This window comes from Numida meleagris, chromosome 2, assembly GCF_002078875.1.
Source record: "Numida meleagris isolate 19003 breed g44 Domestic line chromosome 2, NumMel1.0, whole genome shotgun sequence".
Taxonomy (NCBI): domain Eukaryota; kingdom Metazoa; phylum Chordata; class Aves; order Galliformes; family Numididae; genus Numida; species Numida meleagris.
The window spans coordinates 111139287-111162780 of NC_034410.1; the positions used below are offsets into that span (position 1 = coordinate 111139287).

At 36.7% G+C, this 23494-nt stretch overlaps 1 long non-coding RNA gene across 2 annotated transcripts; it reads left to right on the forward strand.

Moving 5' to 3' along the window:
- On the forward strand, nucleotides 9135-21244 carry LOC110394306. Of its 2 annotated transcripts, XR_002435545.1 has the most exons (4): nucleotides 9135-9237; nucleotides 9647-9750; nucleotides 14736-14799; nucleotides 18159-21244. It is a non-coding gene; the product is annotated as an uncharacterized LOC110394306 (long non-coding RNA). The 2 variants fall into 2 exon arrangements; XR_002435546.1 differs by lacking the exon at nucleotides 9647-9750 and having other exon boundaries at nucleotides 9136-9237.

Sequence of the window (23494 nt, forward strand, 5' to 3'; positions counted from 1 at the left end):
CACATACAGATGAGGACATAATACTGGGCTATGTCTCATTATGCAACCTGCCTCCCACATGCATGTTCTAAAAGAAAGCACTGAGCAGCTGCATAGCACTCCTTTGGTCATGAATAGAGTCTTTAATACCATCACTGAAATGGGAGTGATTAGTACTGTTACTAGCACATACAGCACCTGAGTATTCCTGGTTCATTTCAGTGCAACTGATGGAACATCTTGAATTCTGGGGAGGGAAATTGCTACCAGATTTGCTCATGGGATATTCCATAGTGACTTATGGCTTGGGCATTACTTAACCTTGTGCATGGCCCTCTGACTCATGCTGACTATGTGATCAACATCAGCCCCTCATTAATTAGCAGCTTCTCATGTTTGCTTTGCAAGAATAAAGTAACACGAGTTAGCCACTTAGAGTTCCAGGGTGACCAGTGAGAGTAGTGCCTGACCCACTCAACAAGCAGAGCCAAGCAAACAGCAGTTATAAAAGATTACATTATACAGTGAAGAGAAACTCACTGTTGTAGGCAAATGTGGATTGTGACAGCTCAGAACAAAACAAACAAACAAAAAACCAAACCAAAACAAGAAAAGAGAAGAAGAGGAAAACAGCTTTAGTTGTTAGCAAGGACAGTATAGTGGTGAATTAGTCCTATTTATATTCCCTGGCAAACTGAGCACTGTACCCTTGCTGCCAGGATTGTTGCCTGACCCCAGAAATCTCAACTGTAGGAGGAAGATTGTAGAGGCTAGTAACAGGTAGTGCAAAAAAATAATAATAAAACTCATGCAACAGGAATATTTTCTTATTTAGATTCCTGCAAATGTGAAAAAGCAACTTCTCCATATGTCATAAATGCCACCGATGTAATCTGAAAATACCTCCCGATACAGCAATTTAAGAAGCATCTCTTCACACACTGATCTTCCTCCCTGCTCGATCAATGCCCTGCTTTTACAATAGCTATTGTATACCCCCATTTTCAAATAGAGTGGAAAAAGATGAGCCTAGCAATATGCCCTGCAGGTCAAATTCAGGTTATATTAAGTCAGAGAAGGGGAGGAATCCATTTCGATGTTAGTGAGCAGTGGATCCATTTATAAGGCCTTTTTAAACCCTTACTTCATTCCACAGCATATTTGACAGCTGATTTTCTCCAGCCCAGATGACTATGTCTGCAGTAACCACCTGATCAGGGAAACAAGCCTGTTAGTTTCTAATTCTTAAAAACAAAATAAATACAACATACCAACAAGGCAAAAGATATGAGAAATGAAGTAAATGTCAGCAGGAAGTTTTTCTTCAGCTGGTACAAAATATTCTGATTTTTTTCATTATCTTTTGAGACGTCCAGTTTGGCATTTAGTGTTGGGAATTTATTCAGTACTCCAGCATATAATATAATTTACTGCTTTATTCCAATAGCATGAGATAATATTTGTATGAATTGAGCTGTAGATTTAAAACACACACACACACACACACACACACACAAAACAAACGTATAAGCTTGTTATCCCCTATTACTTAATCCTATAAGTGTTAAGTACTTGAAATCCAACCACAGCTATCTGAAGATCTAATTTTTGCAAATACTTAAGCACATGATAAATAGGAATTTCATGAGTAGAACCACACCTCTGTTTAAGTGTTTGGCAGGATTTGTGATATTTGTACATACTACTGCCTTTACATTCTATACTTACTTTCTCTGCAAAAGACAGAGCAGCTATTTACTGCGGTGAATCAAAATCTGATTTAAGAAAAAATTTCCACTTTTTGTATTTCACTGAAAAAAAATGCACGTGCATTTAACAGTGTCTGAACACAATAACTATTTCTCATGCAGGCTGTGAAGCATCCTGTCTTTGTGTATTAACAGAAGAGCAGAACTTGGTCTGTTAAAAGAGGAAGCCATTGGAACCTGCACGATAAATTGCTGTGTGGTTAAATTCATTAGATCAATTATCTTCCAGGAAAACTGATATATTCTGAAGCTTTCAAAACATCCTTATGGATTAGAGAGCAGGAGCTCCGACCAATGTCTTTGACTGCTGTTTGTTCAGAAAATAGCTCTTCCTGGTTTAGAGAATGTTAAAATTATGAAGAGCATTTCAAGATAATTTATATACTGGGAGTACATAGCAGGGAGGAATAAATGGTGATTTACTTTTCAAATCACAAATGTTTACATTTTCATCTAAATCACATAGTCTGAGCAGATGCCTATCTATGGAGAGAGTAGAGAGTATCTCTGCAAATCAGGGTGCATACTCAACAGCAGATGAAATTTGCTGATATGTTTTGGGATATTCAGCATTCAGAGAATGGTGATCTGGTACAAAGATCTGACAATTAGGTGTTATCAAGTCCTGATGCAATCAGGATTCAAGGTTGTATGGCTTTTCTCAGAGAAGTGCCAATAAACTCTGTATCTCATCACATTACCACAAATATGACATTTCTGACACTTTTCCTAATGACAAAGCTATGCCAGAACTTCATCTGAACTATTGGATTATATCATAGAGTTTGTAATCTGTATGAGCACCTTATTTTCTGGCTCTAGGTCAGTGAAATGTGTCACTCCCTCCAAGCAACTCACCAAGAAGTCTGAAAGAGCATGGTGGTCCCTAATGCCAGGTTTCCCTTAACTCTCATAAGGTAGGCCTCCACTATGAGATAGTTGCCTAGGTTCTTTCTAAAGGTGCTTCACTGTAAAAGAATAAGATGTGGGTCCTTAAATATGACAGAAATATGAGACAATATTAATATTTATGAGTCTTAACCTAAACACATTTCATGAAGGAGCACCTACACATTTGGGTAGATGGTTCTCTGATGAAATCATATAGATGTGATAGAGAGTATTTAAAAGTTGCTTTGCAGTCTGGGAAATACTGAAAGATAGAAGTGTTACTTCCTGCAGATGTTTACCAGAGTGTGCAGTGGAAGAGGGAGTTACATACATGCAGCTGGACACTTTGGACACTTTCAGATAGTCATGTGAACACGTACGTGCTATTGATAGAAAATGAGATGGTGGACAACACCAACGCACTGTACTCTCTGGATTGCATATTAATTTTAAGATATTGCAAAAAAATAGGAAAGTATAACTACACTTCTTGGTACAGTTGCTGATCGTATACATATGTAGATTTTTCTCAGAGCTATGCAGCATTCTGCTAAAAGAATACAAGGAAATAAACAAATGGAGAATGAACATTATCTTTGCATTGATAATGGCACACTTTTTTTTTTTTTTGCCTACTTTCCCAATCATTTATTGCAGAAATCAATAGGAGAAAAATGGGCACAAGTCTCCACATTCATTAATATAATTTTTAGAATCTCTCAACACTATTTCAACCTATTTTTCAAGGTTAAGTGACAATCTTTTCCAATCTAAATATACTAAGTAACTGACTAGCACTAATCAATGCCCTTTATCAAATCACTAGGATTACTTAATATCACAGTTGTCAGAAATCGAGCTAGATGATCTTGGATGTCTTTTCCAACCTTAATAATTCTATGATTCTGTGAAAAAATCTGTTAGGGGAACCACGTTATCTTTCCAGATTGGCTCCAAAATGTTTGTAGTTGGTTTCTAGACTCAATTATGCACAGTAAGTGCAAAAAATCTTACAGTCTTTACCAATAAATAGTACAGAATCTATTTTTCTTTAATCTTTGTATCTTATACAACATTGCAGACACAAAGATGATGTATAATTCATGTAAACCATCATGTTATTGAGAAAAGTCTCTTTCTGATTGACAGGATATAAAATATAATATCTCCTCTTGCTTGGTAGTTTCAGAGAAGTATCAAAATACATATGAACAAGTAAACCTTGCAGAGTTAATAATAGGCTCTGTTACACCAGGAATGTGATATTTTTCTCACTCATTTGGCAAATAGCTGGACAGTGTATTATGACCACAGTGTTTGTTTTCATTTCTGAAGAAGTATTCTCAAACTGTTTCAGCAGGTACGAGAAGCCACTTATCTCTGCCCTGGAGATAAACTGAGAGTCTGTACTTACCTGGTCTGTACTTAGAACTCATTGTAAAGGATTTATTAATGCTTAACTTTTCTAATCTCTGACGCTGCCACTGGAGGTGTTTGCTGAATGGCTTGTGCAAGACTCTTCACATCTTCCTGCCCCATGTCCAGGCCTTGAGTACAAAAGCAGTTACTGTTTCTTTAAAGTATTTTTGTCGTTGTGTCTGAAAAGTAGTACAAAATGAATAAACCATGAAAAGGATATTATATGAGCATTTTTTTGTTTTACTGTGATTATTTGTAGTGCTGTACTTATAAGTCCCTCTTCTGACCTTATCTAAGGAGGATGGACAGAGCAATCATAAAAAACACTTTATGTAGACTTAGTAAACATCCCTTTTCTCATATTTCTCTTTGTTGGTCAAAGTAAGAAAGCTTTCAAAGCTAGAAGAGCTTTATTTGACTCAGCTGTTGAGGTGGATTACAGTCTCCCAGAGTAACTTTCCCCTCTCATAGACAGATCTGCATGTGAATTGGTACAGGTATTACTGAGTTACTGGAAGGTACTTGGTAGATGTTTACAACAGATCAGATTTTTGCAGCAGTGACGAGAAATGAAGGGAACACTGTTGCACTATTTATGCTGATATCGAGTTTCACTGACTGCCATGTATTGTACTACAGGTACAGTAATTTTCACTTCCAGAAACTGGGAATAATTCCAGAGGAATTCATCTGGATAACATTTGCCTGTTACCCTCCCCAGAAAAGAATTAGTCACCAAGGGCCCTATTCATAAAAAATAATTCAGGCCATTTCCACACGAATATCACATCTTTATGTGGAAAAAAGTGTGCAGCATGCTTTTTTCAACATAATGAATTCTTTTCTGTGATTAATGGAGTTGTTTCCTCTGTCTTTAAATTGACACCTCTCTATTTTGTTAAAGAGGAGACTGAGTTCCAAAGCAGAGGAGGCTGGATTGGGATTGATAAAAAACTCCTAGCCTTGAAGAGTGTGTATAAATTGTTATGCTATAAATTGCTTAGCTGTCCAAGCAGATGAATACTGAAAAAAAATGTGAAGGAATAGGAATCAGTCCTTACTGAACTCAGAGATTTTTATGAACAGGCCTGATGTTTCCTTAAAGTTTATATTTTCCTATTAACTCCTCAGTGCTAAGCTAGCCAAAGCTTCAGCTTTACATTGCATTATGCAAAATTCCACTTCCAGCAGCAGCAATGACTTAATCATAATGGTGTGATAGGTTTAATCAGCCCACAAAGTTGATAAATTGGATTGATTGGAGTCACATCATTAATATGTGAATTTTGGTGGGATTTTAATAGCCACCAGGGGTGCACAAGATTTATAACAGAGTCAGCTTATGATTTTCTCTTGGTTGAATGCTCATTTTAATGTCCTGTAACATACACTAGACCTTGCCTACTGTTCAGTTTGTACTGTGACAAAGAGTTTTAACATACTGCAAGTTCAGATCATTACATTTCATGTGACATACAGTATATAACTAAAATATAATGTTTTACCATAATCGTCCCAAGGAAAAGTACATTTTTATTGAAGACATTTAATGCAGTTACATCTACAGCTGCAGAACACTACTGCTCACATGGCAGCAGATATTGCTGTTTTTTTATGAATCCCATCCCAGCCTTGGTTTTCCAAGAAAATATTTAGACCAGCTTGTATGGGAATCTTCTAGATGTTTATGACAGTGAAATACAGTGTATTACACACACTAAGAGAAATATGATTAAAAGAAAAAATATACATATCTGGATTAAAGCAAGTGTTTTGGACTGTGTGAGTATACTGATTGAGTACTTCCAGTGAAGATGACAAGGAGGAAAAACAGATTGCTGAGGGCTAACCTGATCTGTATAATAAACTCTTATGCCACTAGATAGAAATAATGAGATAATGTAACCCATCTGAAACATGAAGACACAAAATGTTTCCTGTCATAAAACCCAAGCCTTCACCTTTTTACACAGTGATGTGTACTCCTTGCCTACAGATTAGAAGATTGATCTTTCAAATTGTGGGCACTGTCTGGATATTGCATAGAGTGTAACAATTCGTTCAACTATTAGATATCCAAGCATTCAAGGACAATCAAGTACAATGCCATGGATGTTATCTCCATTGCCATTTTTACAAAGGAGCCAACCCTTCTTATAAGAAAATAAGCGAAGACATCCAATGTTAGTGCAGACTTCTTCATGCAGTTTTCTGTTTTTTCATTTTTATGTTAAAATTTTACAGTACTGCAGCTTCAGATTATTTGGCATACAGTTTGGAGTTAGAATACATAACAAAGAACTATCAGATCATGTAGACTACCATCCAGTTCCTGAATTATCCAATCCAACCAATCAACCTAATCCAGTCAGTGAATAAGCAAATGCACTTTACAGATCAGTACTGTCACAAGTCAAATGCCACAGCAAAGAAAATTTTGGCTCTTGTGGGGTATTTGTGTTTTTGTTTGTTTGTTTCTGTGGATTTTTGTGTATGTTTTCTTTTTTTTTCCTTGCTCTAATCAAAAGTGCATAGTTGACTTTATTTGCAAATGAATGTCAGTAGCAGTCTTTGCAGGTATAGAGCCAAGCATTCTCTATTTCGTATCAGATATCTATTGACTATTAAGTAACATAATTAAGAAGTACAGTTGGTTATCACTGTTTTGCTAGAAAGATGGTCCTCCGAACTTGAGTTTCTGAGTGCATGGATGCTCCATACTGGAGGGCATGTTTAGTGAACATTTTGTAATAGTATAAAAACATCACAAACCCAGAAATAAATGGAGCATTCTTGGACAAATTACATTAGCTTGAGCTCTTTCCACATGTGATTGGAGATGATCTAATTGGCCTGTGGCGGTAAGTAAGTTATACTGAGTGTTTGAATATAATGCATATAATATATGTTTACAATAATAAATGCATTAGAAGCATTTTTATTGTTTGTCTTTTTCTTAACATACTTCCTGTTAGCATGAAGTACATAATTCTTGCTGTGGCAAAATGGAACATTGCTTCATGCCAGGGTAAATTTTTGTCTGCCTGTAATTTCACCTCTTCTTGAATTCTATCTTTTGAATAAGAACAAAGCAGAGAATTGCTGTGGAGTAGCAGACCAATTGCATTGCTGTGGAGGAGTCCGCTTGGCACACTTAAAGAAGTTCTAAGCATGAAATGTTTGCTACCACTCTTGGCAGTAAATATATATTATTAGCTTCTTCCCATGTTAGCTTGCTTCACAAACTCGTGGTCTGATTTCAGGTCCTTTTCACACTCACACGCATCAGTGAATAAGCAAATGGCATCCTTCTGCTACAGCAAACACACAAGATACCATATTTACAATAACATGATTTTTCCTACATGGATCAGTTGGTAAAGTGAGGAACGAGAAGTTGCTAAGATAGAGGACCCCTTACACTAATGGCCCAGCTTTGTATGGTGCAAACAGCCTTAGGATAGCAATGACACATGAAATCATGACCCCAGCAAATTCATTGGGAGCTTCCCCTAGGCCTCAGTGAGGTCAGAATTGCTGTCTGTAACAAACTGTGGTTGCAACAGTTTGCGAAGACATTGATTAGGTCCTCTGAGGACTAAAAAATATTGATGGCTTTTTTTTTTATTATAGAAAATAATAGCTCCTTAGAAGTCAGTTCTGTGATAAATCTGCAAAGCAACTCATTTACCACCTTTCATCCTGTTCTCTTGGTGACTACAAGCTCCAACAGCTCTATGGAAAGATATGGAGGGATGGCACGGTAGAAGGCTTCAAGCAGCATCAGACACATACAATATCGGTTTGCTTTGTATTGCTTACCTTTTAGACATTAAATTTAATTTTGTGAAGAAACTAAGTAAAATGCTACACAGTGTTAACATGAGTATATAGCATAATATCAGCACTTTGTTTGTTTGTTCTGTTTTGTTTGTTTTGTTTTGTTTGCTTTCCTGAGGAGAAGTTCTCATACAGAAAAAAGAGCTTCTCATATCCAGCTTCTCCAACCATTCTCTATGCTCCAAAATCTTATTGAGCTACACTATTTACATTATATAAATGACCAGCTGTGACTGAGTGACTCCAACAGAATTACAACTGAGATAAATCTCGCTGTTAGTTACAAAGAACTTTCACTGATAGAGATTTCAAACCTGAGAACAGTTTTCTAGGTGTCTGGGAGGTTTCAGATCCGTGGTTACAATTCAGTCTGTAATGGACAAGAAGAAAATCTCAAAGACCAGAACTGCAAAGGTACCCTTTCATAGATCTGTTCCTGACAAAATCGTTTTAGCCTAATCACTAAATGGTGTTTCCTGTAGAAAGTCAAGTTCTGAAACTGTGTTCACTGAGTGGAATGCAAAAATAGAGACAAAATAAAACAAATGTTTGAAGAAAAAAAGAAAAATGTGTTTTTCTCACATGTAGAAGTTCTGCAAATATATTAACGAAGTATGTATTATTATGCTTAGTTAAATGGTATTGTTTTTCATTTTAGGTAGAAGAAGCAACGATTCATACTACTAAAAAGATCACTGCCTATAGCTTCAAAAGTGTAAGAAGCTTTGTGCATGTCTGACCTGAAGAAAATTGCTTACTCATTGTAAATAATTATACACACAGAACCAGCTACCAGAAACAATATACTTTTTGCATTTCCCATTGCTGCACTTCATACATGTGAGCTACATAAACTTCCACTGAAATGTTATCCAACAGCCAGTAGAGACAGAAAATTCCAGAAAGGAATGAATGTCAATGAAAAAAATTAGCATGGGCATCAGCAGAGCAGAAATTTTTGAAGCAGTTAGATTTCTTTCTGCCTGTTTTCATCATTGCTTATACATTAGTATCTCTTCTGACCCGAAGATAGCCACTGGGGCTGGGGAAGGAAGAATAATTGAGTGGTCTGGATTGGAAGAGACCTTTAAAGATCATTAGTTCAATCCCCCTGCCATGGGTAGGGATGTTTTTCACTATATCATGTTGCTCAATCTGAGGTCACTTTGCTCCCACTTCAAATTAGGACTTTAAGCGATGCCAACTCTTTGTTTAGGTTCAAGATTTCTGCAGACAGCAGGATTGAAGCAGGGGAACACAGTGTACTCAGCCACGATTCCACAGCTCTTCCTAGACAAACCTCTGCCCACAAGTTCTTTCACTCATAGATGTTTCTCAGGTATCTTCTACATGTCTCTCTGAGGATTTCTGATGATTTCTCTGTTTTCTTCTATGGAGTTTCTACTCTTGGTTTAAGATACCTCTCTACTCCCTTCCACTGCTTTCTTTTTATTATTATTAAAGAGGAAAAATCCAAATAGGGATCAGCCTTTTAATGCTCATGTGGGCTGTTCTGTTTGGTGATTTCCATTGTTTGTACCACTAAGAAGCTTTACTGATCTGTTAGTTACATTTATTACAGAGAAATCACACTATTGTGCACACTAGCTTCGATAGATTTCTTTAGGCCTGAATGTCATTATATGGGGTCAAATCACAGCTACTCACATTAACTGCCAAACTCATGGATAATACTTTTTGCCTGTATGGATTTGATCCCATCTTCAATCCAATTTCATATCCATAAGTTTTGCAGGACTATAGCTGAAGTTTGTCACAAAATGCTGTTCCTTATGGCTATATGGAGATCTTACTCATTTGAGAGGAGTTATCTTAAGAGGGAATATGAGATGTAAGTATATGTTTATATCTTGTACTTGTTTCTAGCACAGAAGGTAACAGCCTAACACTGTCAGTTCAGTTTGCTTTAATTCCATAGCACTTCCATATGCACAGCCATATCTATGCTCCTGCTCCTGGATGTTTCAGGCTTTTCATGGGTGTGATTCTCAACTCTATGTGTTCTAGTTCGTGTTACTCTAGAACAGCAAAAAAAAAAAAAAAAAAAAAAATCTCTAACCTTAGTGTTCTCAATATAGTTTCTCCTTTGTGAACATTTTATGTTCTCATTTATATTCTCACACAAAATGAGAATCAGGTCCTAATTTTCTAATGAGATTTGACATTGAAAGAGCTCTTCAAATCAAAGATCTAAATTGACTGCTTTTGAATTCAATTCTGAATTAAATGGAGAACGGTTTTGTCTCAGTATAAATCTCTAATGCTCTCTGGCCTTGCTGACACTTACAGAACTGCTGCTCTGTATTTTCACTATGATATGAGCACCCTCTCTGGGGAAAACACCATCAAACTGTAGCTCTTCTGGCAGCTTTCTGCAGTCAAATTTCTTTGCATCCACTTCCTTTCTCATTATTTTGAAGTGGAAATCCCATGGCTGTAAACTTGAAAACACATTATATCAAGTCAAATAATGACTGCGTTTACTGGATTTTTCTAGCCCTGATGTCTCTGTGTCTAATTTAAACTTCATGTCTCACTTTCAGCTTGATCCAAAATTTTCTCACCAGAAAGCAAGGCAGGAAACTAGTCAGTTTTGCCTTCTTTCTCTCTTTATTTTCATTTCAGAAATGAAATGCTTCAGGGAAATAAATTTTAAAAAACACTGATGTATGCCCATTTCCCTTTTGCAGCACGAAATACAGACAGACTTAACATGTGTAATGCAATGCCCAGCTCCAGACATCTGATTTGAGTCAACAGAGGCTCCAGATGGTCACTCAAGGCACCCAAGTGAAGAGCCTCTATTGACTGCATTGTGAATGCTGCTCAGATACAAAACAAGAACCCAGGAACACAGAGGCTGCCACACAGAAACACATCAGTAGTCCATCTATCCAATTTTCTATTTCCCCAGTAACTGTATCGGATGCTTTAGCTGATTCACAGATAGACATATGAAGTCCTGACATAAAGTGTCATGAAATTACCTTTGTAGCACAGACAGTTTCTTAAATACACAATGAATCATTTACAGTTTGGATAATTTTGTCTTTTTACATCTTAGCTCTGAGTGCTAAGTACTCCTATAAGGAAGACAAGTATCCTGTCTTCTGTGGGTGTTATTCTGCCTTGCTTAAAAATATGCAATGAGAGTTCAAAGGGCCAATTGTATATTCACTGAAAAGAATTTCATTTAGTTAAACTTGCTGCATTCTGAATTTTGTGTACAACTTGTTCAGGCTCCTTTCTGGCCCATCAGTCTCTGTCAGTCCATGAAGGCTGAAACTCTTATCTCTGTGAAAGCTAGAGAGCAGGTAAATACAGAGCTGTTTCATAATCAGGTCACAAAGAACCAGTGCTTTGTTTGTGGGTTTGTTTTTATTGTTTCTGAAGGGTTTTGCTCCTTTCAAAAGAAATTATTCTAGTACTGTCAAGGCAAAACTACTTTTTCGATTTTTTCCCCTTCCAACTCTTACAGAATTTGAAGATTCAGCAGTATTTGCTTTTCTTCCAGCTTTCAGGGTTATTCAATCGGTAGTTGTTGTTTATGAATGAAGAACTGTTATAAAATGAGGCCGACAAAGCCTCATCTAAAATCATTATCAGCAACTACTTCCTGGGTTTGGGAGTACAATAGATGAATAGAGTGTTCTCCACTTGAATGCTGCTCATCTTATATAACGAATCAGCTTTCACCAAAGTGCCAAAACCCCTCCCCAGCATACTAATCAGTCTTAAGATGTACCAAAATTTAAAATAACTCATTCAAAGGACACATTTTTTGTTCTGATTCTTTTTTAAATGACTTTTTATGAAATGGAAAATGTAATTTCTGTGAAGCTATCCCTATCCTTCTCTGCATGAGATTTTTGAAGGTTGGCTCAGGATTAAAATTTGATGTGAGGTCCCTGGGCTAAATCCTGATTTTGTATTTCACCAGTGTCATACATTACCTGGCAGAGAGCGGAGTGTTTCTGGGTTATATCAGTATAAGTAGTCCTGCAAATCTGGGGCCCAAGTTGCTGTGACAATAACTTCTTTTTATTCTGCAAATATTTATATACAGTTTCTAATGCTTTTGGAGCGTATTTTCTAGGTTTGTTCCAAGGTAAAATGTAATAATTTATTTGATAAAATGCAGATTTGAGGGCAAATATAAAAGCTGACTTCTCTACACAGAGATTTACGTTCAGAAGCATCATCATTTTAACAATGGAACAAGATTCTATCAGCAAAAAATAAAATTTTTGCCAATGGAAAGCAGTGAGTGACTTTAAATAGTGCACAGCTTCCACTGAAATTCAATTAGCTGCATGGGCCAAAGACTATTAGGCTTTTCAGAAACCTCCAAGCTTAAAGCTTCTGGTCTTTATTAGCAGTTCTTCTTTCATCACTCTTGCTAGCAGTGAACTGAAAATATTTTTCCATACTTTCTGCTACTCCTTTTATCATCAGTTTTACCACATAAGGTGAGCACAGGAACACAAAAGATTAGAAACAAAATATTTTTCCTGGATTCACAGAATTTTGACATAAAGCAAACTGTTTATGATTAGACTTATTTGCATAACTTTTTGTTCATCTTTGTTCTATGCTCATTAGTAAGAAGCAGTGAGTGAATTCATTCAATTTCCCTCATTTTACTACAGTTATGCATTCTATTAATGGCAAAACCGAGTAGTTTGTTTTTCTTTTGGTGGACTCCCTACATTTTCACTCATAACACTCACTATTAAAAAAAAATTATCATCTTTCTTTTATTTACTCAGATGAGCAAAGTTTCATTTATATAGCTTACATCATCAAACAATAAAGTTAGCGGCATACTTTCAAGACTGTCTTGAAGAAACATGCTTTGTAAATATCAAGTGTTCCTTCAACAAGCATTTAATTATATTATTTTCCAATGTGTAAACATAAATCAGAGTAAGACCGCATCTTGAATCCTTGTGGAAAGAGAGCAGATGTAATGACCTAGATTTAAAACCCTAGATCTGGGTATCTCTGCTTTGGTATATCAGAGAGATCAGTCCAGTTTTTACTGATCTCATTTTAATCTTTGAGCAAAGAACTAGATTGGTATTTTGTCTCCTTGTCCTTCTTAGTTATTATTTTAATTATAGTAACAGATTTCATTAGGTATATAATAGAAAATAAAGTGTCTTTACTGTTAAGAATTTGTAATATAAATGAATGACACTCAGGCAAAAGAAGACAACAATATGACAGGGTAGAAATTAGCTACACCTGTAGGGTAATATACAGCATAATTACCCGTAGCTGTCATTCTTACTGTCTTATTTTTAACATCTCTTTGTGGAAAGGCCTAGAGTAGCACATCACAAGGAAAATCCAGGATCTGTAAAGAAAGTTTAAAATTGTAGACTGTAGATCTGAGTGCTTTGTCATATATCAACTCATAAAATACATCTTATAGTATTTCTACCATCAGTTAATGACAATATTAAACATGATGGCCTAGATGATTCTTTGAGTCAAGAAAACCTTAAGTCATAAGTCTTGCAAGCTAGAAATGATCCCTTCTCACATACAGATTTTTCTCAGTCTTCCCACCGTATTCTGCTACAGAAATAATAGTAGGCTAGATGGACCTTTGATCTTATGCTCTATGAGTTCACATAGCCCTTGATTACCATCATACTGCCTGTTCTCACTGTGTCCTTATTCGTCATCTACCATTCTCACTTATCCTTACATCCCCTCATGTGTAGCAGTAACAGCAAAGAAGACCACTTCACATGGATTTTATCTACATAATACTGTGAATGGGGAATGGCATTTGATAATCTGTCTCCACTGTAAACTAAACTTAAATTAAATGCAGTTGTTTCTTTTAAAGTGAAATACACATCTGTATTAAATATAATACTTCATCTGGCTTTGGCTGTCATCAGTTCAGTAAGTGTCAGATGGAATATTCATATGGTTTTGGTCTTGTCACTGACTGTCATCCACTTCCTAAGGCTTTTGAAGTCTTTTCAGAAAGGCAGGAAGGAATTGATTTAAGACATTTTTAAACAGTTAATGGCTTTCCTCTCTCCTCTTAATGAAGTACATGGCTTGATGAATTTAGATAAGGTACTAAAGTTATCTATATGTTGGTAACATTTGTGTTTGATGGTGGGGTCTCATGAGCACTGTATTAACCAACTACAAAGAAGGCAGTTGAGAACCAGATAGTCCCAAGATTACAGCCACTTCTGGGAAAGACCTTTTCTGGAGATTGGCACATGGATGTTGCAGCTGTGAAAGCTCAGCATGTGAGTGGCTACAGGTGTTGGCTTCATTTCTTCTCCACATATATTTGTAGGAAAATGGGCAGCAGTGTCAGACACAAAGAAAGGTTGTGCCAAGCTGTTATAGAAAGAGAAAATTACTTGTGACATAATACAATCTGTATTGCTTGTATGACAGCTATATGGTCTTCTGGAGAATTGTGTTTATGAATAATAGTGGGGATTCTGGCAGTGTTGGTGGTAATGCTCAATGGAGAGTCAGACAAAGGGCATTTTGTTTCATGCTCGTATCTTTGGTAGTCAGGCATTTTGGAATCCTATAATCACAGTGTTTCCCTTTTCTAGTTTCAATTGATCTTTCTTCCAGACCTGCACATGTATTTCTCCTGGGTTGAGGATGATTCTCTATCAGTTACAAATTAAATACCTTTTAAAATATTATTTCAAATATGATTTATTATGTAGACAAAACTCCCTTATGGGAGAAAAGAAGATAGACTTGGAGAAGAAATCTATCTAGAAATAATTTTTCCACTGTTTTTTTTTTTTTTTTTATCAGAAATGGAGGCAATCCCCACATTATATTGAAGTACTGCAATCCGAAATTCAGTAGATTGAAAAAAGTAAGCATTCTTTGGGGGAGGGGGGGAGGGGAAGGAAGCCTAATCTTTTGGCCAAAACTAGTATTTCTTGTATTGAAGAGCAACTCCAGAATTTTGAAATCTGACCTTGAAATCCTTTAATTCTTGAACAAATTCTCAGTGGCACTGAAGTGATATCTTTTCCTCTGAACCTCTGTCCTTACCAGTTCTTCCCTGTTTACTTGTGTCCTGGCAAAAGGAAGGGATATGGTGTAAAATTCTAAGTGGTGTGGGGTCAGAGAAGACTATGTTGAAAAAGCAGAGATGTGCTGCCTAACTTGCTGATCCTTGGCATCAAGGTCATACAGAAGAGCTGGGATTGACATCTGTTCAGTTGCTTGGCTGACTATGCTCCTTCCCCAGTTTCCTGAGATGAAAGACTGCAGCAAAAGGCAAACTGTAATCTCTTCCAGCATCATTTTAGACTATTTTTCTTTCTTTTTGGCCTACTTTCCTCTTTGTTCACTTGATGTTTTAAAATGAGAGATCCAAGAAACAATCCCAAAATAACTAGTCAAAGTCACGTGTCGTGTGCAAGAGATTACCTACTGGAGAATATAGTCGTCAGAGAATTTGATGGAACTTGGATTCCTCTGCAGACCTTTCTCTTTTGTTTATGGAAATAGGCAAGATGAACTGTGGAAAGCCAAGCATCTCTCCAAACTAGCCTTCTGTCCAGAAACAGAAATCTTTCCTTAAAAATAAAAGCCCTAGACATAATAATAATAATAATAATAATAATAATAATAATAATAATAATAATAATAATAATTAGTTCAGTGCACAAATAGCGCCCCCATCTGTCGATAGAGTAGGTCAAACTTACTACTGCTACTGCTTTCGCAACCGGATGCGGTTTTACCTGCACACTTAACAGGTCTGTTCAAGTAATGTTAAACAAAGTAACTAAATTTTAAGTAGGATCTTCTGCAATAATTTCTAGACTATTTGGTTTCATCTTTGAGAATAGCGTCTGATGCTTTACAACAAAAAGAAGAACCAAGAAACAAATGGGGAGTCACCCGTCAGCGCTAGATTTCTTCCTCCTCTTTAATAAGTTAGTCTTACACCTAATGTTACTTTCAGATTGTTGAAACTGTGACAGATCAGGAGATTCTTATTATCAGTAAGTATATCTTAAACAGTATCATTATTTTTGAAGACCAGTTTGAGCTCTGCACTTAGTTTTCAGTGTATAGTTACATATTCTTTAATGTCTAACCCACTCTTGCAAAGTAGTAGTACTTTTTCATTGTAAATTTTAGCTATACACCTACAGAACTTTTTCTTGCTATTTGTTTGCAAAGTAAATCAGCTTAACTTGTGTGTTTTCACACTAAAGTTATATATTTCTTGACCTCTGGTTTCCTCTGATTCAGGCCTTTTTACTAATGTAATTCTCAGATTATCATTTACCATATTAGCTCTGTAATCCCTCCAGGTTTCTCTCATTGCTTGGGTACAAACTTTGGCAACTTAGCACCTTGTCTTGAAGAAATTCTGCCTTCTCTCCCAAACATAATCCTGTACACTTCAGTCCAGCAGAGTTCATTAACTAGTCCACGAAATTTTTCCCTGCTGAAACACAGACCCATATTTATAGTTCTGTCTTTGTTTGTTCTTCTGTTTCATATAAACTAGGTCAACTTCTGGTTAACTCGTGCAATGTGTGGAACCAGACATCACAGAAAGCCTTCACTTGAATAACAGAACTGCTTTAAAATAACCTTCCCTCTTTCAGTTCAGTGGCCACCTGATGAAGGAAACAGGATGATGCTGGCCCTACTTGTGACCTCCGGTCTCTGTTGAGGGGACACTGGGTCCATCCCCACACCTGTCCCACTCACCTCTCTCAGGGTGGTGAGACTTGTAGGTGAGGCCACTGCCTTGGCCATCATGATGGCCTTTGTCTGCTGGCACATGGCTCCTGCTGCTGGCCTGCACTTGCTAGCCCCTGGCAACGTGTTACTGCTCGATTCTCTCCTAATGGTTTTCCCCAGATAATTTGGAACCAACTGGATTACAACTCTGACCCATTTACCAGTCTACAGTGTGTAACCTTCTTAACCATAAGATTTTGTTTTGATTAGTGATGACCAGTATATAAAAACAGACTCCTGCCACCACAGAGTAGGTAGTATCAGGGAATATGTACTGAGAAAATACATTTTCTGACAGATATTTCAAATTTTACACAGGTCAAGAAACTTTTAATTGCTCAGTTTAGAAGAATAAATCCTTTTGCAAAGCTGATTCTCTTTTGTGTCGGCTATCACTTGGTCTTATAGAAGCACACTCTAAGGCTGCACATCTATTATCATGGAGCTCTGTCAAAATCAATGATGAAGTTAGAGAAGCATGCTGGGAGCAGAGAAAAGTAGAGCTGAAGCACACACCTGCAGCAGAATACTTGTGCTCTCTATGTCCATCTCAGAAAAGCCAGATTGCTCCCATGGGAGACTGTGACACATGGGACACAGCAATTTCATCTGTCCTACCAGTATGGAACAGCTGAATCACCAAAGAATCACCAATGGGTTTTCCAGGAATAATTTTTATATTTAATATAATGGGGAAACAATCAGTGCATTTCTTTTCAGTTTTGATCAATACCAGAGCTGTCTAAAATTGTACAGATGCTTTTTAAAATATTTTGTTATGTGCCATCCTATCAGATGTCAGGATATATATGCCATTTTTAGATTATATACCTCAAACATAACAGATGTGTTAGCTAATGCATGTCAGGCAAAACTAAAATATTAGTAACTGTGAAAACTTGGTATGAAATTGTATGCATATAACCAGTAGAATGTGGAAATTTGCCATGTGAGATTAATAAAAGCACCTGTTTTACCTCTTTAAAAGTTTAAAAAAAAAAAAAAGAATGAGGAAAGGAACTGGCTCACTAGCCCCTTGGCCAGAAAGCCACCAAAAGCCTTTGTTATAGTTGGTAGGCAGATTATTCCCACATCCTTTTAATATTTAACCACACGTTTAACCACCGTTTTATTTTTTTTTTAACAATATTAAACCCTGAGGAACTCTATGGTAGCAGCCTCTGAGAAAATACATGAAGGTTAAGCCAGAGCTAATATGATGGTCTAGGAGGACAGCTGTGCAGGCAAGAACTCATCTCTCTGCATATCTTGGCTTGGCAAAGTTTTTTAATTTGTATGTTAAAAAGAGCCTTATTCTTTTCATTTTGTCTCATAACAAACCTCTCCTTGTAACATGGATAACTAGGAGTGCCTAGAGAATTGAGCCTTCTGTAATTATTTAGACCTTTCTGAGAGTCTTACAATATAATATTTCTATATGTCCCTCTTGTTCTCTTTCAGCATTCCTCTTCCACAATTCTGAAGTAGAGTCATCTGTCGCATATGAGAGCCAAGATGTATCTATGTTTTTAATACAGAGAACTTAAAAGAAATCTACTATTTGAAAGCAGAGCTAGAATTTTGGTCTAGAAGGAAAACATTCTCTGGAGTACGATGATGTATTGCACTCTTTTCACATGTATATTATTGGAAATCTGTAATGTTACTGTTATATGGCCAGCCATGTGTTACATAAAAGGCTGTATGTTGTGAATTATAACAGAGATGGGATCCAGAATGTCCACTGGTAATGGAGTATAGCATTACCGCACAGAGCTTTATTGCAAAAGTGAACTGCAGTTTTGATAGTGGATTCCTCATTCCTGGATGTATTGACTGTATTTATTTCTTGGAAGAGATTAATGGAATGTTTAAAGAGAGATTTTGCAGCCTTCATCCTTATTGGTAGATGCTTTTGTCTTTCTGTCTTAGCTTGAAGCATCATGTGTCTTTCAGTGGAGCTACTTGACAGTTGACATTTTCTGCTTTTACTTCTACTCCAGCTGCTAATTGCATATTTACAATCCTTCAATCAAGAGGAAAAGAGAAACACATTAGAAAAATTTTCAGTCTGTCAAGCAAACCGTACATATAATGAAACATCCACTCATTAAACATAGAGAACTTTTATAGCTTTAATAATAAATGTTATAAAGGGCACAAAGGTATTATTAATTCTAAAGGAATGCAGGACTGGAAAAACAATAAGTCATTTTGACAGTTGCTATGAAGACTATTACCAAATGTTATGTTTACTTGACTAGGTTCAATTTATAAAACAAGACCCACAAAAAATCCACAGCCTAATCAATTGAGATGCCCTGTTGCAAACCATAGTTAATGGAGTGAGGTTCTGATATATTGATTAATGATTGAATTGTGATCGTGGATTTTACAAAATTAAGATAATTAGTAATGTGGGATGCTTCTGTACATTAAACAAAATGTTGTGGCTATGAATTAAAATGGTAGAATGAGGTTTTAACACTGCAAACATTTTTATTTTAAGTTAAGGAAATGAATATATCTGAATGTGTGATTATCTTCCTAAACTGAATTCACAAAGGTATGTTTATTATGCAAATATAGCTTTTGTTCTCCTTGCTGTAGTCACTGATTAACTTCCTCCGTACACTTCTCATGAAAACTAAATCTGAGGGACATAAGAAATTCTACTCTGTTTTTGAGAGAGCTGGTTGCAGTCCTGAACTAATCGAGCAGGCTGAGAGTATGTATGATTATATATGATATCACTCTGCAGGAGACAGTTCCAATATTGTATCTGCACCCCTCCATTCATTATTGGCAAACATGTGCCTGGAACTCATTGCAATGTTACAATTGGCATTTTGAAATACTGTGATTTCTTTTTCTTGTAGTCAGAACTTGGATTCCCCTTAGGATTTATGCAGACTGCATTGTATTACTCAGTACATGTTCATGACTTCCACTGGTATTAGGAAGAGCTATGTGCATACATTCTGAGTAGAATATATCCCATAGTGAATTTCTGAAAATATAGCATAGAGTTACTTTAAAACACGAGGTTAACAAAATAGGAACTGAAAGACAAGGAATGGAAAACAAGCAATTTAAAAACCATTCACCCACTAGGTCTGATCCTATTTCCACTCACTCCACAGTAAACTGTGAGTTACTTTAAGTCAATGTAAGTTGGCATAAAGCAAGTAGAAAATTGAACTTGAGTTTATTCTTCTCAAAAACCTGAAATATATTTATCATTTTGCAGCAGCCATTGCTCCAGAACCTGAAAAGTGATAGATTCACTCAAACAGTTCGTTAGGATACAAAATGTTCTTTTAACACTGTAACTGAGTGTGGCAGTAATAACACTGCAGTAGTCTGAGGCAGTGCTAAAAAGCCTAAGTGATACTTAGGGCACTGTAATGGGACTCACAAGCTTGGATTCCAGCTCTGCCAAAAAAGTATTGGCTGGTCACTTTCCTCTCAGAGGCTTGATCTCCATGTATTTGAAACAGGGATACTGATACTGTTAACAGCTTTAATACCTACTGACAAAGAGCAGAGAGAGTTATATCAATGCATTTTTATCAGTTGTAGCAGTTGGGCAGGAACACAGTAAATGGAGCACAGCCAACTTCTTCAGAAGCAGCGACTTCTAGTAAGGTAGGCTACTCCTACAGGTCCAAGGCGCCCACAATCACCGCATTTGCTACTTAGGATGCAGGATGCTTTCCTCCATGTAAGAAGTGGAATAAATGACTGACTTCCTACTGATACCTGCTCCTCACCCTCATTCACCAGGGGAAGGGTTAAGAAAGTATGTTCACCTGATCCTCCACAGGCAGCTGCAAGCTATCTTTGGCTCTGCATAGAGCAGATGTGGCATGGCCACTTCCAAAAGTGAATCTGAGAAACCAAGATTAGCATTGCCCTCAGCCGGATCAAATAAACCTTTGTCAGAGCCATCCAATCAGGGAAAAATAATTTTGTTCCAGAAGACAGTGTGGACATCCTGGGAGCAGAGGGTGCTCTTCCCAGAGGTCAGGCCATGCTGCTGTACATGGCCTATGCGGGGCTGCTTGGAAGAGAAAACACGGAGGTTGGGGACGGTTCATGAACGAGGTCAAAGATGGAAAGCTTTTGGCTTCCGGCTGCTTCATTAGGTTGATGAATAAAGATGATGAAAAAGAAAAGAAATGAAAGACCAGAAAATGAAATCTAAGAGAAATCTCTGACTTTGCACACAGCGTCTGTCAGAAAAGGTCATCTGTTTTACAAGCCAGGAAATGCAAAATGAGAACGTCTGTAACTATTTGCAAATAGTGTCAAACTTACGGAGCTGATTCAACCTGAGGAAAAAATAGCCCTGGAAAAGTGTTGCAAAGCACTGAAAGTGACTTATTTTTTACATTTAAAAAATTTAATAAGCATTATTCCATTTAAAAAAAAAATTATCTAAATTTGCATTAGAAGTATTTTGCAAGTAAACAAAGGACATCAAAATGAAATATTTCACTTGAGTTCAAACAAAATGTTTGTTTGGACCAAAAATATTGTCTTCTTTTCAGCCAAAGAATCAATCATTATGTGGCTATTTTCATAACTTTAATTGTAACATCATTTCTGTATTTCTTTTCTGCCCCCTTTCTCATACTTCTTAAAATAAAATAAAAAAAAAAAACCACACATATAATTTTTCCCCTAGTGAACTATAAGTTTTTGATGTTTTCATAAGGTGCAATCTTCTTTTTAAAATGTTGGTTTCAGTGATTGATTGTCATTGTTATTATTATTAGTAGTAGTACTGTTATTATTACATTGGGTCTTTCCAATGTAGCAATGATACTTTATTTTTACTATTCTCCTTCCTCCTGTTTTCTAAACCCTGATACATATTCTGATACTTGTTTAAATCACACACACACACCCCACCCTCAGACTACGTTTTCATTTTTATATTTAAAGTAGAAAAGAATGAAAGCTAGCAACCTCTGTGAAAATTTCCAATAGCTCAGTTTGGGGGAAAATTTTCAAATTGTACATTGAAATGTTTGGAAATTTAGAAAACTATTAATAGCTGCAAGTAGAGACAGAAAAGCCTGAAGTTGATACGAAATTTTCCAGTATTTTTTTCCTTGTTTTAGCTCTAGTTCTTTTTCTCCTGTTTGCCTTTTTTCTAAATCTATCTTTTTCTTCCTTCTCTTTCCTTGTATGTGTGAATCAGAAAGGTCTATCTGCAATTTAGATTTATTGGAATAGAGGTAAAAAAGAATAAGAGCAACTTTTCACTGTCAGATTTGTACAAAGGATTCAGTGCAAGTGAAAGCCAAGTTCTTTCCCATTTATCTCTTATTCTTTTTTATCTCTATCCACTTTTTCTCAGTCTGTTCCATCCCTCTTCCTTACCTTCCTTCATACTTTTTTTTCCTCTCTATCCCTACTTTTAGTTTTCTTAACCATCCCTCACACATCCCTCCTTATTATCCAGGGACCTATTCAGCCACAGAAGTCTTGAATGTTAAGTGTGAGAAAGTGAAAGAGGGAGAGACAGATGCAATGAGCGCAGTGATAGATGATTTTCAGCAATATTTTACTTGAAGTGTTCTAATATTTTCAGCCAAAAATGTTCCCATCCTTTCAATAGGTTAAAAAATAACCCCTGAAGTGTTGGTGTTGGTGGTATATATTACTATTGTTACAGAAGCCAGCCAGAGGGAGGAAATGACCTTTAAAATGAGAAGAAAACGTTCATTCATTTCTGACTCTTCCCCGCTTTCCATTTACTCTGCATTTTCTCATTTTCTTCTCTTACTTTTACATACTTCTTTTCTTTTAGGCCAATTCCCCCGCACTTTTCATTTTCATGTTGTCTTTTTTTTTTTTTTTGTGGTTAATGAAAGTAGGGTTTATAATTTAGTTGAAGTGTGCCATACTTTGATAACCTAATTCAAATGCAGCATGTGAGAAAGAAGGTGGGATGCGAGGTACAGAGCTGCTGTACAACACCGCTGTTTTGGGGGTCATTCCAAAGGGTTATCTTGATGTCGTGATGGCTCTCATGAAGGGGAAGGTACTTCAGAAAATTGCTGCCTCCCAGGAAGCCCTTTTTACCCCCATTTGGAGGCAAAGCTGGGTACCACGTGCCTGTTCCTCTGGAGTGTGGGCTGGATGGGGCATGTACTCTCCATCTCTGTCCTGGTATAAGGTGCAGATGATCCTCCCCCAGGATTTAGTTACTGAGAGAGCCTCTCTCTCACCAGATCTGCACATAGACTCACATCATTTCAAATACCATTTCAAGTTCATATTTTGGGAAGAACCATACACACATACAAACTTCTGTGCACTGCAGTGCCAGAAAATGGAGACAGGAGATTCAGAATAACAGTATCTGTGTTTCAAACCAAATCAAGAAGTGCTGAAGTATCTCTTATAAATACACTTCTTTGGGAACAGAATCTGCAGAATGGATTCTTTGAAAAAAGATTCACACATATGTTCCCTCCTCTGCTAACTGCCCTGAGAAACAAAGCTTCAGATGTCAGCAGAAAGTTAATATAGAGAGTTGGGAAACCTTAGAGGAAGGTTGTAGAACAAATTCCTTGAGGATTTTGACCTTATATCAGCTTGTATAATGTTGCAGAAGGAAAATGAAAAAAATCAAGGGAAAGACAGTGAAACAACTAATGTCTGTCCAAGAGGGAAGAGAAAAATCAATATTCTAGATTTATTTATTTTGTTTTTCATTGAAATAGGCTTCAAAAAAGAGAATTTTTGCTTTATCTCTAGATATCCCCTCATGAACACACTAG